Source organism: Dromiciops gliroides, chromosome 1, assembly GCF_019393635.1.
Source record: "Dromiciops gliroides isolate mDroGli1 chromosome 1, mDroGli1.pri, whole genome shotgun sequence".
NCBI classification, from domain to species: Eukaryota; Metazoa; Chordata; class Mammalia; order Microbiotheria; family Microbiotheriidae; genus Dromiciops; species Dromiciops gliroides.
The window spans coordinates 240,164,797-240,181,594 of record NC_057861.1 but is presented as its reverse complement, the minus strand read 5'-3'; the positions used below and the strand labels follow the sequence as shown (position 1 = coordinate 240,181,594).

Here is a 16,798-nt window from a genome sequence, read left to right as displayed (position 1 = left end):
TTGAATAGCTGTGAAAAGAGGTTTATATATGCAGTTTGAACAGCCTGGAAATGATTGTGAGAATAAAGATCATGTAAAGAATTACATATTCTTCATTTCCATTCCCCACCCACCAAATTTTACTCACATTTTTATAAAATAGTTTGACTAAAGATGACTGAAATAATATTGGCCTGGTGATTTTGGGGCTTTTTACAAGTTATGAGATGGGATAAAAAAGAACTCAAGCTTCTTCTATTACTTTTACAGTCACATTATTCCTTAATTCCCCAAAGGTTACCTAATTTTTTTTTTAATTTGATAAGCACTCAGTAATGGCATTGAGAGTTCTACAAGCCAATTAAACTTTATCAAGCAGATCTTTTGTTTGCTAGTAAAATGACAATTTCTATTATTTTGTACTATTTTGTATTTTTTAAAATTTTATACTGTGAAACAAGATTGAGGGTTGTTTATTTTATGCTTATTTTGTGATATTTTACCATAGCATAAACATTCCATGGTGTGCTACTACTGCAAAGGGACACATACCCAATTTTGTGAAATTTTCTATTTCTTCATCAAACTCTGTATTTCTGGAAATAACATTCAAAATTTCAGACTAGTTTATAGGTGTATTTTTCTAGCAAAAAAGAAGTTTGATGTATAGGATGTCCCAGTTGCAACACAATACAAAAAAAAAAAACACCTCAATACTAGAATATAAGTGAAGAGAATTATCAATGGATGCTAGCAAGTTGATTAAAGAGCATACCTGTTGGATTTAGCTTTATGTTTTTAAATTTTCAGTACTTAGAAGAATGTTTTAAACCTTCCTAGTAAATTGCTTAATACTTCAAAACTAACAAAAATAATTAATGATTAAAAGGGAAACTTTTTTTCAGCTTATGCCTATTTTTACCAGGATCTTCTTGTATTCTAATATTTTTGCATTGCTTTGATAATTTTCAGATACATAGCAAATAATGGATACTGAGATTTGATGTTAAGGGATAATTGTGGACACTCAGTTGGAATGTTTTATTGCCATCCTCTTCCCATCTGATTTCTCAAAAAAGTTTCCCTCTATTTAAACAAATCCTAAATCTTTTAATTTTTTGAGTAGGGAAGAAAAATCTTATTTCAAGAGTCACAAAAACCTACTTGCTCCTTTCTTCCCAAATAATAAATAAAAATAGTTTCTTCCATTTGCTAAAACTTCTTTTTGTTTGGAAAGTTGAATGAAGTTTGCTTGTAGAGGAAGAAGCCTTTCTTTCTTGGGTGGCATATTTGTCATTAACACAGACGTTTTAGGACGTAGACATAATGATACATTTATGTGCACTTAATATAAAACTTTTCTCCGAATAATGTGCCTCACTGAAAGTACAGAGATTTGTACAGCATGCTTCTGATTAGTTGTATTCTACATAAGATTTATTATTTGTCCCTTAATGACTGCTTAACAAACCTGGTATATTTTACATCATAAACAGTTAATGCTCTTCTTACACATTTACAACCTGAACTGAATGCTAAGCATAAGGTTGCAAAAGTTTGTTTCCCTAATTTGGGGTTTTATAATCTTCTAACAGTCATTAGATTTATGTGATCTTTCTGCTAAATTTTGTTTATATTTTTTCTTAATATTTATTTTCCATCCCTTATACCATTCATGTTTTCTCAACACCGTTTTTCCCATTCCTGTATAATAATGTAGTGAAGGTTTTGACACTGTCATCTCTTAGGATCTGAATGTATAATGATTCATCTTTCATCAGAGAGCTAAATCACATTCATTTTTATGAATTTTCTATACATTCATAATCTATACTATTACACTGTACACATTTACATTACAATGCATGCTATTTTAAAAATTAATTCTTTTGTACTTACAAAACTCAAATAAATAATTGTTCTATCTTTTAACCATATATCTCAGTACTTAAACTCTGTTTATGTTTTTAATATTCAGAAAGAAAAAACAATGTACTACAGGAAGGTGTCACAAAGGCTAAGATAGTCTTTTTAAAAATCCCGTTATACTTACTCTTTCCAATAAGGCAGCTTGAATTATTTGTTGGCTAAAATATATCCATTGAGACTAGATATTTTTAGGTTGCATATATGTGTGGGGGTTGTTTTGGGGGGGAGTCTAATAAAAAATAATCTCAATGAGGTATTTAGCAGGGGAAGAGGGATTAGTTACTATTTGAAAAGATTCTTACTCTCTTTTATTATAGTTATAGGGGCATATAGTGTTTTTATAGATTTCCTTATGCATTTTTGTCACCTTAACAGAAGGGATTCTGTCACCTAATGGAAAACAAAAGCTGCAGATGACCCAATGAGATGTAATCTCTATCTTTTGCAACAAAATAATTTACATTAGTTTTCATGCATAACATGCATACTGAAGCAATATCATTTTGATGGCACTATGCTTCTGTCTAGATTTCTGCAGTCCCAGTCTACCTCTAGCTATTGGTAGAAAACATTTGTGGAGGAAAAATGTCAATGCTTCTACCTGGTTCATAAAAAAGACTCTGCTTAAGTGCTATTTTGCAGCTAGGTGTGGACACATTTTTCTGGGCTGCAGGGATAGTTACTCAATGAAAATACGTGAGGGATTTGACTTATGTCTATTAAGGAAAAAAATGCCAACTGACCCGCCAACATATTTTGACATTGTTTCAGTAAGAAACCAGACCAGTGACTATTTAGGAGTTTCTTTTCTTCTTTACACATAAAAAAGCTACAAAACACTCTAACACCTTTCCTGGGGAAAGAGACCCTCTTTTAGAGTCTGTGCAGATGAGAAAGGTTTTCTTGTCTCCCTTTGTTCAGCTCAAGTAGTTTACAGTTGGCATTTGACCTGAGAATGCAGGAAGAAGCAATGTCAGGGATTATGATTTATAGCCTTCATTCATTCATACCATCATGCACCTTTCTTTTATTTTCTACTAACAAAATAAATTTCTTTTCCTTTTTTTTCTTTGTTATTATTTTATTTTTATTAGTATTTCAGTAAATGTGAATATATGTCCTTAGATTTGATCTTGTATGGTGGCAAATCCAGAGAGTTCAAATGTGTTTAACCCAGCAAAGGAATTGCCCCATATAAAATTATGAGGCTCAACAGCAGTAGTGTAAATTTGTAAGTACTCTGAATAAAGTGCTGTTAGGCATGAGATAATGTAAAGAGATGACATTGCCAAGAACTATTTATGAGGAGCTTAATTTTTTCACTCTGATAATTCTTGACCAATAATTACCAGCCTCTAATTATCTATTTTAGTTAGAAAGAAATCTCGATCACTATGGAGGTTGGCATTGCAACTAGCGTATAAATCCCCAAAGAGGTAAATGTGTTCCAAACAGCCACAAACAACTGTCTCATGAAACATAGTGAGCAAATTGCGAGCTGCTGGCAGTGCACAACCAAGCAGCACATTTACCATCGAGGGCTGATCGACCTGACAGAAAAATGATAAAAAGAAAGAAAAATGCCATCATCTTGGTAGTTCACCACCACTAACATGGATTATGGAGAATGAGTGGTGCTGAAGTGGAAATAACCACTTCTCCCTCACCCCACCAGAAGTTCTGAGAAGTAGGGCGGGTAAAAGAAAAGAGTGGAAGGAGATTTGCATACAAGCCATAACTCAAGAATATATTTTGTGAAAGAACTTCTTCATAGTAGTCTTAAAGAGGAAAAGGAATGCTGTCTCATTACCTCTTCTCTTTAATTTGGATGTATGTGGTTTTTATTTTGTTTTGTTTTTGTTTTTTGTAGTTCCAATTGTGTTGGTTATGAGAGGGAAACCAGTTGTATGAAGAGAATAGGAAAAGCAAGAAAAACCGGTTAAAAAAGTTTTGAAATATTTAATGGCACTATTTATAGTCTCTTCTGTGATCTAACAAATGTACCCACCAGTGAAGGAATGTTGGAAATGATATCTATCTAATCTATTTATAAGTACAGATAGACTGACAGACAGATAGTTAAATTGATATCTTTATATAAACATGTATATCATATCTATATCTATATCTATATTTATATAATCTAGCTCTATAGGTATCTTTATAGTTTAGATAAAGATATATATATATATATATATTGTTATCACTAGATATACATCTATATCAGAGGAATATGGAGAGATATGGTATCCTTTATGCATCACTTTGATATGAACATATTTGGATGGATGGTAACAATGTTCAGACTAAAACTATATCAACTCTTCTATTTATCAAATGAAGAGGAATATATAATATGTGTTATGTCACCTGTAAATCCCATCACTGATATCAACACAATAGAAATGCCTACATCAGTTTGGTGCAGAGAGGTAAAATTTTAGCCTGTTCTCATACCATGTGATTTTTAGGGTTGTTTTTTTTTTTTAGTGAGGCAATTGGGGTTAAGTGACTTGCCCAGGGTCACACAGCTAATAAGTGTTAAGTGTCTGAGGCCGGATTTGAACTCAGGTACTCCTGACTCTAGGGCTGGTGCTTTATCCACTGCACCACCTAGCTGCCCCATGTGATTTTGATATATTCTGAAATCTGATGACTTAGATCATGCATGGTATTCTGTTCCTCTCATGTTCTGTGCATGCAATATCAGAAGTAACTCATTTTCATTAGGCCTTTGTGACCTTAGGTATTGCTGCTTTAGCTTTACAATCTAAGTCTTCTTTCCTTTAAGACAGGCCAAAACCAACATTATGAAATCTGTGTTGATTTTGGAACTTTATGTCTTAAGGGGGAGAAAAAACATCCAGAGATAGGGATCTGTTCCTAGGAAGATGACAAGTTACCAATTCCCTTTTTGTCTCTGTTATCATTCAACATTTTGAAAAAAGGAATGGAAATTAACCCTGTAAGTGGGAAGGGGGAAAAGAGATGAGGTAGGTAGAAGTATTCTATTCTCAGAGACTCTGGAAAGTTATTATCAGTCTTTGGAGTCTTGTGTTTACTTACATTTAGCCTCAATGAGAACGGTCTGTCAAATCTTAAAAATCAAGCTTAGTCAGACTGTTTAGAACACTAAGGCATCATAAGCATTCGGTGTTAAATATGATGAAATACTGGTTTATTTCATCAAGAGTTGGATTTTTAAAAAGATGAAATCTGCACTGTTTAATGCTAACAGAAAGCTACCCTCATGTGGGCAATGCTGGCTTATTTGAAAAGCCCATAAAGGGTTTCTACATGGACCATACAAAAGGGATACTTTCTCTTTAATAGCCATCTGTACAGGAGAGATGAGAAGTGGGCCAGGTCATCTCTCCTCAGCTGTCATGATATTAACGTAGGTAATGGAGCAAGCTCTGTGTTCTGCTGGGTGTTGTTTTTCATAGATGTTCATCGATTTACACAGATAATTCTATTTATTTCTTAGAGTTGGTCCAAGTGAACCAGGCAGAATAACAAACACCAAAGCATTTCAAATGACTTTATCTTTGTTTATAACGTAACTTTTGTCTAAAAAAAAATGGTGTCACACCTACTGTGCAGATGGCTGCATGATTTGTAAACCAGCCAAAACATTTAAACAAATGTGTGATCTGGGGATAGATTAAATAAAGGATAAAATGGAGTGTGGACCACAAATTCTAATAATCAGATGATTTTAAGTTGTGTGTAGTGTGGAGAGATGGTAACAGTGATAGTAGGGAAAGCTTGCCAATGACAGCAAGGTGCCTTACAGATCTCAGGATGGAGTCTGTGGCCTAGTAGGCCTCAGTTTGAGAGCCGCACATTTGCTGTACAGCTGGCAGCTCTGTATGGGGACATCAGATAAAACTTATGTAAAATGAAGTGTTATTGCTTAGTATGAAATTGTTCAGAGAGGGAATATGCAGACAGTAACTGAAAACAGAATTCATGGTACCAATGAAGCAGACTGTAAATATGAAGAGGGTTTAATTATCTGCGCAATTTAACAAAAATTCAAGATGTATTCAGAAAGGGCATCTGCAGCTGTAAACATGCCCGAGCAGCGCTGTTCACCAGACTTAAAAGTCCCATCCCGGTTCCTTGCAAGACTCTCTTCTATTCCCAGTACTCCAGAAAGCACATGCTCCAGAGGAACAGACTGTTTTGTCCTCTATCTCTTATCATGGATCAGATTGACCTTTCAAGGGGTCAAGTCAGATGCATGTGTTCCTTCTTCTTCAGCTCTTTAAGAAAATTTGTCCTGATGTATTTCAGGCGAATCCTATGGAGTTAAAGAGAAATCAGGTTGCTTATCCAGCTACGATCCTTTTTTGCGTGGGTGTTTTGGATCCATCCTTTTCAGCTCTGATGGGCAGAGATAAAATAAGGCAAAGGGTTAGCATTGATTCTATGTTAAAAGCCCCCAGCAAAGAATCTTAGACATTCCTTTTATTTTAATGTCCTTTAAGGTTGTGGACTCTGGCCAAGTCCATGTTCAAAGATTCAGTTTCTTACTCATTGATTTTTAGGCCAGTTCTTTTGTGACTCTCTCAGATTAATGTGGTTGCTATTCAGTTCTGTTGAATGCCAGCAGACTCACCTCAGCACTGTACAGAAGCCCGGCAAGAAATGTGTCTAACCATGAGGATCACAACTGACGACATGTGACATAGGGCTCTATAACGATGAGGATTGAGTGGGTGATAGCATTCTCACCTTCGACTTCATGCGGAATGTGTCAGCTGCTGAACACATGTTTGATAAGCTTGTTATCATGTCTGAATATCCAGTGCCTGTTTGGGAGGCTTGGAAAAGGAAACCAGGAGATTTTTAAAGCTCGGTCAAATGTCTGTCTCCTCCTAGACCCTATTTCCCCTGGTCCAGTTTACACACACAAAAGAAAATCCCTCTGGTGACCTCCCCGCCCCACCCCACCCCCCAGGTTATTTCCTGATTTCAGGGCCATGGGCAGCAGTGTACAAAACAAAAGAAGGCAATATGGAGAGTGGGTGTCGAACTTCAGCTGCTCATATTGTTGCATTTGGTGAGCTGACGGGGTTTCGTAGGTCACCTTTAGAATTATGCCTATGACAGCAGTAGCTACCTGCCAAGATTGCAAGGTATCTCACAGCTCTCAGGATGGCGCCTGTGGCCCGGTAGGCCTCAGTTGGAGGGGTACACATTTGCTGTACAGCTGGCGGCACTGTATGGGGCAGCAGTGTGGGCTGTTAGGGAGCTGGAAAGGAGACAAGCATGAAATTTCTTCTAACCCCAACTCTGTTTTTCTGTACTGTTGGCTGCTTCTCAGTTCCTTGACAAAAAAACCAATCAGGCACCCTTTAATCCGCCTGTGATTACCAGTGGTATAAAAAGAGAAGCATAATGAGGAAAAATGCCTCGTTTTGTTGCCTTCAAAAGCCAACAAATTGGAGTTAACTTGACAGGAAGTGGCTTAATAATTAGATTATTTATTTATTCCTGACACATATCCCCCTGTTACTAGTCTCAGGAGACCCTGTAGATGGTACGATTTTCAAGCTGCCATTACTTCGCTGTCTTCTGTGAACAAAGAAGCTACTGTCTATCAGTCAATTAAATGCACTCTTTAAGCAGGGGCTGAGAAGTCCTCATTGGAGAGAGCCCTGGGACATTGTGGCTGATGATTCCTTTCTCTGTACTGTACATCACACTCTCAACTACAGTCCCCACAGAGATGGAATAAAGTCATGCATTAAAATATCACTTGTTGATTTGTTTGCTAATGAAGAGCCATTGAAATGTTTGTGTATTTCTATGGCAAAATTGTTGATAAAAAGGACTACTTGCTTGCATATCTTAGTTCATCTGCTCTGAGTGCTTATTTAAGAATTACTAAAATTAAAGTCAACAAACAACAGAATAAAAAACCCACAGATGGATAATAGGAGTTTACTTGTTATTTCCATCAAATTAAATGAAACAGGGCTGAGAAAAAAAAAAAAACCCATCCACAGGAATAATGGCATCTCAGCCTCATCTCTGGCATTGCCATTATCCTAACACTTTAAGAAAAAAAATAATAATAATGTAAGCCATTTAGGGTTATCTTAAACCCATGATGTTTTAATGGAAGGATTTTTTTTGAAAATTATTTAGAGAAATAGCCTACACATATTTGATTAGTTGACTTGTTTGCCCTTTAAGAATGTGTGTTGGTTCTGTAAATCTTTATCTTTTTACAAGTATTTGGCCTCTGAACATTTAAAAAAAGTTTTCAGTATAATATAGTGCTTTTTTTTCAGCATATGTAAAATAAGCAGAACACCCACAAATTTAAGAATGAAAGTACACAACTATGTGAAGGCTGTGGAGAGTTGACACTTCCCCTACCACACATTCACTTTCTAATATTTTCCCCCTTTCTTGATGCACCACACCTTGTTGTGACTTTTCAGATGTTCTAGTTCATCCTACTCATTCATTCATTCATTCAACAAATTTGTATTGAGTGCCTACTGTTTGTACTGTGTATTTAGCACCAGTTCCTTGCCCTTCTCTGAACTTCTACTACAGATATTCCTTACAGCCTGAATCCCAATCTCTTTATGTAGCGCTCTCTGTAGATCTCAAAGCATTATACAAATGGGAACTATATGACTGCCATTACTTATTGTTGCTATACAATAGCTCAAATGACTGATTAATCGCTGTTGCATTTTAAGACATTATCTGGTGCTCAGGTTGCAACAGTCTAGCCCAGTCTGTGTACTAGAGAACTCAGGTAATGTTAGGATAGTTATGTGATGAAATATCACACCATTACATGGACATTTACACAGATAGATTCAGGATTTAAATGAAAGCCATGAAACTCTAAAAGGTACCTTCCCTTTAACACATCCCTACCCTCCAACTTTCCAAAGGGCAATCAGCGCTGTGTTTCTTACTTCTGTAAACCTGACAACAGGCCAAAGTGAACTAATTGGAACCAGCATCACATCGGTGTGTTTCTTATTCCTATCCTGTTATTCCAAGTCATTTTGTTAGAAAAAGCTTAGATACTCGGAGGTGTTCTATAATGGAAAATGAATTTGAAACTCTTTCATTAATTGGTGATTAATACATTTCAGGATTAGTTTAAGCAAGGCCCTACCTCCTGCCCAGTCAAGTATGTTCTGGTTAATATCCAATTATCTGCACCTTCGTAGTTATTATGTCTTAATATTTCGGGTATGATAACCAGAAACTTGAGAGTAATGCTAATGAGGAGCATAGAGCAGGAATTAACCAATGACATACTCAATGATCCTTGGTGAGAAAAGAATCTCTTCTCCTTAACACACCGGTGCCAATGTCTTCTGTACACTGGATGAAAAGTAGGACTTTGAACTCTGACAGATAAGAATTGGTAAATGAATCCTTTTCTTCTGTTAAATGATATTTGGATCGGTTAGTATTAGTATAGTTGAGCATAAACCTTATTTCCCTTCATTGTTGGGGAAATAAGAGTAGGAAAAAGTGAATTACTCCCTATTTTCCAGTAATGAAAGTGGATATCTTTAGTTTTTTTTGTTTAATCTCTATTTGAAAACAAGCAATGGTATTATTTAGATTTCTTGTTTTATCTTACAAGAGACTCCCTCCTTTCCCACCTTCTTTCCTTTCTCTTCCCCCCTCCCTCCCGCACACACCATACATACATACCACACCTCTATTTCAATTTCTTACAGGTTATTTGAATTTTGAAGAATCCGAATTTCTGAAGGTGGCCTCTTTAACTGGGCTCTTAAGGCAGTGCCTGCTCTGGGTAGGTGTGTGCTGCTTGCTGCAAGTCATGTAGCTTTAAATAGTATGCCTTGTACATTACCTCCTTTCTATGCTGTATTGTAATGAAGCCACATCAGTAAATTGCAGTGAAGGGTGATTGTTGCACAGGGATGACTACTACACCTTGGGGTCCATTTGCACCAGATTATTCTTTTTATTGTTATTATTACTTCCCATCTTCTTTACTCTCTTGCTGCCGAACTTGCTGTTGGCCACCAGTGCAGCACAGAGGGGATCTTTAGGAACATTGTGGACCTCATTTTTCCTCTTAGGTACACACCAATCACAGTTCAATTCCAAACCCAGGTATCCTGGGCGGCTTTTTATTGATGCCACTTTGGTTTGTTGACTGGGAGCATGGTGTTCCTCATCATCAGCTTCTTAAAAGAATGAATTCACTGTGAGCGAAAAGGGATAGGCCTCTCTTCCCAAATATTTCTGGATGGGAGACACTCTGAATTGAGAACAGAAATGATCACATATTGTACCCCTCTTTTCCCTCCCCCCATATTCAATAATTCACAAAAGGGAATATAGATGGAATTACTGTTTTAGAAACATATATTTGTCTTCAGCTCTTTCTTAGATTTCTTCGATGTGTACATTAATGTTACCTTTCAGACACAGATAAAGGCATTGTGATTATTGCATATGTTTTAGTGGTTTTCCATGTTTACCTGCAAAATAGCTATTTCCCATCCCCCAACCACTGCTTTAACACAACAACTAATTGGGAAACTATATATATTTAATATCAGAATCCTCTGCCCCAATTTAATATTGTCATCAACAAGATTTTCTTTGAGCCTAGGGATGTTTATACGTGAGTTTTTCTTGAATGTTAATCTCTTTTTTGTCATCAGTTTAGGGCCCATGTCCATTTGTTTTTTTCAGATTGTTATGCAGCTGTTTTTCTTTTAATACCAAGCTACTGTGCAGCATTCAAACTGAAATCTAGAATTAGAACTGACACACCTTCAATTGAACTATCAAGTCTTTTAAAACTGCTTGGCCAGTGACGCCAGTCCCACACTATTCGGCCGTACACACTTCCGATTGTGGGCCAAAGAGCATTGATTTTTAGCTGTCATTTCTAGTGCACGCACTGTAGAATTGAAATTTAAACCTTAATCCACTCTGTAATGCAATTAATTTTTAATGTGCAGTAATACTAATTGAAATAGCCTGAATTTAGTAAGTCACCACAAGACATTTTCAGAAGCAAGAGTCTCCACTGAGAACTAGGGGGGACAGATCATCATTGTTGCAGTGTTTACAGAATAAATGCTTGCTCTACAGGCTATCCAGTGGAAAGAAATCTTTCTTTAAATTAGGCTGTATCATTATGTCTCTTTGTGGATGGAAATGTCTTTTCAGTGAGTTTCTACTGCCCATCTTTGGGTTGAATTATTATGATTCCCTGCTTAAGAGAGGTAATCAGTTTAATACAAGATTTTTGCTGTGATGTGCACAGAAGAAAATAAACATACACACTTATGTGAATCCTTGTATATTATATACATATACACAAGTCTTTGAATGGATATCAATTTAGCCAGTTATCACCTGTGTCAAGGGCAGAAGCAACAGTCTAAATATGCAGTGAATAGTTTCATTAGGAACTATGTACTTGGTTATGAGGTGGGCCTTCTCAAATAGTAGTATTTCAGTTGGCACATTTCAGTGAATTTAAATTCCTATGAAGTATACATACACCTGGCTTTCTTTATAATTATCTTTTATTTCAGAGCTGTTTTTCCCTATATTTTTTCAAAATGGCCCTTTGAATGTTTGGAGGGTTTTTTCCCCATAACCACAGTAAAGCAAATTTTGCACCATAAAACCACATAGGTTTTCAGTCATTTCTCTACTAAAAAGGTTCTCTAACCACATTTATCTGCTAGTAAATGAGTACTTTTTAAAATGCATCAGTTCTGCTGATGAATGGGCTTGCAGAGTGTTCAAAACGAGCACCAGCATTAAGTGAAAAAAAAAATGGCAAGTACTGTATATCATCCTTTCACGGCTTCCACATTATAGTATTTAATAAGCCGATAGTGCTGTTAAATATTTAGCAAAGGCTCCCTCAAAACCCTGCCATAGATTCAAATGGGATTTTAAGACTTTTTTTTTTTGCAGCACATAAGTAAAAATGATGTTGGATTACTTAGAACAGTTGTAGCATGGCATATTTTCTAAATGAAGTGTGGGTAACATGGCACAAATGAGTTCAGCAGATTTTACACCCACAAAACACCTAAATCAATTCCTGTTTTTTAGGTTGAGACGGGTTCTTGTGTTGTCACTGCTTTGTCAAAGGGCCAGGGGGGATTATTTTCACAGCCTACTAAAATGGCATCATGGTATGTAAAGAGGGAAATGAGAAGACATATTTTGATGTTTTAAGCTCTCAGAATCAAAATGACTTTAAAATAGAATTGCTTTTCCCCTTTGGTGGGTGAGAGTATGGGGTGGGTCATGTTGGGAATGGATAGAAATCAGTTTATAACCCATTCAAGGGTTGACATCTTAAGTCAAATTGTGATGGAGTTCTTTAAGTTTCTTCCACATTTATTGCACATATAATGTGACAGATATTGCCAATGTTCAGTGAAAATTAAGGACTACCACCTATTTATTTGATAAAATAGTATCAATAGTTGGCACATAGTAGGTACTTAATAAATGTCTCTTACATAATTTCATTCATAGTTTATATATTTCATAATAGTCAATCCTTAATACTTTTTAAATCATAATAGGTATCGGCTTAAACAACAACATTTTGTTTTCTAAATAACATCAAATATTCATGTCTAAGAGCCATAATATGTAAAAATATTACCAGGAAATAGGATTTTAATATCATTCCTACCATCATATTTTTGGTTTGGGATTGACATTTAAAGCTCTCAACATTTAATATTACTTTTAGTTTTGAAAGTGTAAAGATAAAGGCCAATGATTTTGTTCAGATTTATATGTAGCACATGTTTTTTTTTTTCCTATAAGAGACTATTTGTTAGCATCTAATTTTCATTCTGTTTTATATGCAGCCAGTGACCACAGCTTCCCTTCAAACTGCACAGAGACACATCTCATCTGCAAAACAGGGCTTACTGATCTTATTTACTATTTGTATTCTGGTAAGAAGAGAAAGTAGGATTTATTATGATTGGGGGGAAAATACATATTGCTTTGAGTTTGTGTGTCTCTGTACCATATATCCATACACACATGGAGAATTAATATGAAAGAATACATAAGAAAGACACGTGGCATGATGTGTGTGTCTCTTCAGTGAAGGAGAGAGGGAAGGAGAAAGGGAGAGCAGTATAGAGGGGTATGGTATAGGCAGAGGTGTACTTAATATGCATAGCTTGATGTATGTTGACCTCAGGTTACAAGAGTAGAAAATCCCATTTTCCAGCTTGTTTCAAATGTAGTAAAAATGCTGCTTCAGTTGCTTTATGCTACTCACATTGGGAAAGGTGCTTATACTGTGATAATTATCATCAAGGAATATTAATGCGTTCAGCATTTGTAACCCAAAAACTCATTATAGCTTAAGCTGTGCATCATCTGTGAAGAGAGAACTTTGCCAGAATTCACTCTTCACAGGGGTTGCCTCCCGCTTGCGGTGGAGTGGTCAGAGTATTCTAAGAGGTCACTTAGGCTATTTTTGAAAGCTGAAGTTTTGCAATTTTTGAATCACTACCTTCTGTCTAAATAGCTTATCATTCTTGCCTCAAAATGGGTTCCTTTTAATGGAATGCATGATGAAGTGCAAAAAAAAAATAAAAGATAACTGTGCATTATTATGGAGAGTATAAGAGGGTTGGCCCAGGAATCCCATATCAAGATAATAACAGTTTCAGGGTCTTTTCTCCTGTCATTGAGCAATAGGTTTCATATGCACAACTTTCAGTAAATGTAGATGCCCTTGGGTTTCAGATGGAAGCACCCCTACAGGGAATCCACTCCATAGCCCTTTGGCTAGAAATGGTTTCAATAAGACTTCAGAGCCCATTTTCCTTTGTCGGTATTAATTTCCAATATCTGCTGTGTGCAATCAGGTGAGCAAGAGCTAGTCGTGGGACAATTTGCCCCAAACGGTAACTATGTAATAGATAAATATTTGTTTAATTTTTAAAAGCCTTCCTATTTTGTAATGTTGGCAATAGTAGTCATATTTTATGGCATTTCTGGGTAGGTTAAAATTGGGGAGCTTAATGGGAAAGACAGAGCTCATTGGTTAGTTCTGCAATCAATTAAGTTGACTTCCAAAAGAATATTTTGCCTTCATCCATGTAATTCACCTAATAGTTGAAACAAAAGTGCCTGTGTATGTGTGTGCGTGTTGATGTTGTTTATATGTGATTAAATCATACCATTTTTCTCCCTCTGATCCATTGCTTGTCATCTCCCATAAGTAATATTTTTGTATGGTATATGTTATAGCTTACGTTATGCTTGCCAGAGAACACTAATACTCTGTTCTATCAGGCTCTCTTGCTTTGGAGCGCTGCTGTGCTTCTGAGGTCAAATCGTGAACCTGGCCTAGCCCCTGTGAGGACTAGAAAAATCTGTTTCATAACTTTCCATAGACCTAAGAGAAGAGTCAGAAGAAAAAACACGAAACCTATAGGCCCAGTTTAGATCAGCTGTGAGCTTGGGATTCATCGAACAGGAACACTTGCTGTTACTCAGGTTTTCTTACCATGAGGGGTCACTGGTGGTGGTCTCAGCTCTGTAATGACAGAGGGCTTCAGGGGATCGGGTAATCATTCAAATAGCCCAACAGACACAGAAACACAAATATCCGAGTTGATAATCTGGAGTAAACTTGAAGAAACAGGAACTCACTTGATTGTTAAAATCACTTACAGGAAAGAATAAGGATAGAAAGAATGAGCACCGTGAATTCAGTGAGGATATTGCAGGCTTGTTTCACTGAAAGCAATTTGTTTCTCTAATGGGACACAGCCTTTATTTTATGCAGCAGAGCACTAATGCTGCAAAATGGATGGATGTCCTGAACCAGAGACAGATTCTCAATAGTTCTGAGCTGGAATTCTGACAGAATGGTTTGGGAGATACAGTGGTGGCACATCCTCCGTGTGGAGGTAAACTTAATAATCTTTATGAATTTTGAGTAACTCATAACTCCACTCCTCTGCCAAAGAAACATTATGAAAAGATTGCTTCTAAATCCTTCTGCTGTTCTCCGTACTTGTGATAGATGCCCTCCTCTTTACCTTGAGGCGTTGGAAATGAATGTGTGTTTTTGGAGAGAGATAAGAATGTAGACTTTAGAAGGAGCAAATTGCATTTTCATGTTTAAGTTCACTATTTGCACTTGATGTGGCAAAATCCGAATGTGAAGGATTGCTTTCGACATTATTTCTGTGTCTTCTCTATTCTAAGACCTCTCTACCTTATTATGCTAAAATGGACCATCACATGTGATCAGTGTGATGCAGAATGCCTGGAAATAATGCAAGATTGCCACCTATGACCAAGCTGGAGTCAGATTCCCATAAGTTCCTCAATGCAAGAAATAATCATGCATTCTTAAAATTATTACTAATTATTCAGAAAAGAGGAAATAAATGTGGAGTGGAGAGGACCTCTCCCCACCCCCAACTCCAATCATTCTATTTTGTCTTCTTTCCTTATGGAAAAAGAACATTTTAGTTTTTATTTCTCATTGAAATTAGATTCTTTCTCACTGCCACATGTGTTTGTATATATATATGTGTGTGTGTGTGTGTGTGTGTGTATACACACATGTATACACACATATATTTACATAATCTTACAAATGCACTTAAAGTAATTATCCATTAAAATTTAAAATTCATCATTTCCTTTAAAACTTTAAATGATCTGAATAATTTCTAAACTCTAATCCAGATTCTCTCCAACCTTGTCTTTTTTTTTTTTTAAGAGTCTTTAAATGAAAAGGAAGCATTGTAGATTTCTTTCTCTGGTAGGGTGGGGTCGTGGTGGGGAGGGGTGTTTGTTGTGACTGTGATTCTTTCATTAGTCACCATCCTTTCCGATAAAAGAATAACAAAGAATATCAGTAAAATGAAAACCAAGGCATTTCTATTGTATACTGATGTTTGAAAAAGAGATATTGGAAGAAGACATTCTTTGGCTTGTCTCCCTTTTTATATATAATTGCTGCTTCATTGGGATTTGTGAGAATTTTCTGTGGTTTAATTTAATCAAATGGTTCAGAATGACAAGCATGTACATTTTGAATTCCGTTAAGTTCAGAATTTGAGACAAGATTTTCCTCAAACACTTAAATAAAAATAAAGATCGTTTTTTAAAGTCCGTGTTAGATTAGGTTGTTCTTAATGCTTACTTGATGGTTACAGATTAGTAAATGGCCATGTGCTCCATGGATGAGTGAGAATCACAAAAAGCTCACTACAAATGATGGACCTATTGTCACCTGTCTGTGAAGCCTGCTTCTCCTATTTGTGAGTGCACATCTATAGTCTCAAATGCGGCATTTAAAAATATATTTTGAAAACATAGAATCATAGGTTTAGTGCTTGGGAATCTACCAACAAGGAAACAGGGATCCATAGTTGTGACTTGGCCAGTTTCACAGAACGAGTATATAGCAGACCTGAGATTTGGATCTGGGTTGTCTAAGTCCAAATTCTACACTCTCCCCCGTACTATGCTCAATGGTTTACTTTTATTTTCAATTATAATTTAGTGGGGTTTTTTTATAGTAACCCTTAAAGGTGTTGTCATCCAGTCAACAAAACTTATATTTAATTTTGAAGGAATAGTGAAGCTATCTTTTTTTTAAATCCTCTAATTCTCCATCTATTCTTCTTCTGAACTTTCTTGATATAGATTATTTGAAACTTTAGAAATGGCTTTTGCTGATTTAAGATGCTGTGTATCTTGTGGGGTAGAAAAGTCCATATTCAACAACAGAATTTAGTAACAACAACATGAAGCAAATGCCTAAGGATGTAAGTAAGAAGGATCATGGAATCATAAAATGTAAAGCTAGAAGGAAGTTTATTGC

The 16,798-nt window shown here is 36.1% G+C and overlaps 1 protein-coding gene across 8 annotated transcripts in view; it reads left to right on the top strand.

The window, feature by feature from the left end:
• Positions 1–16,798, top strand: part of ZNF521 (zinc finger protein 521) — a 362,443-nt gene that overhangs the window by 198,851 nt on the left and 146,794 nt on the right. The gene's annotated exons all lie outside the window — the stretch shown is intronic.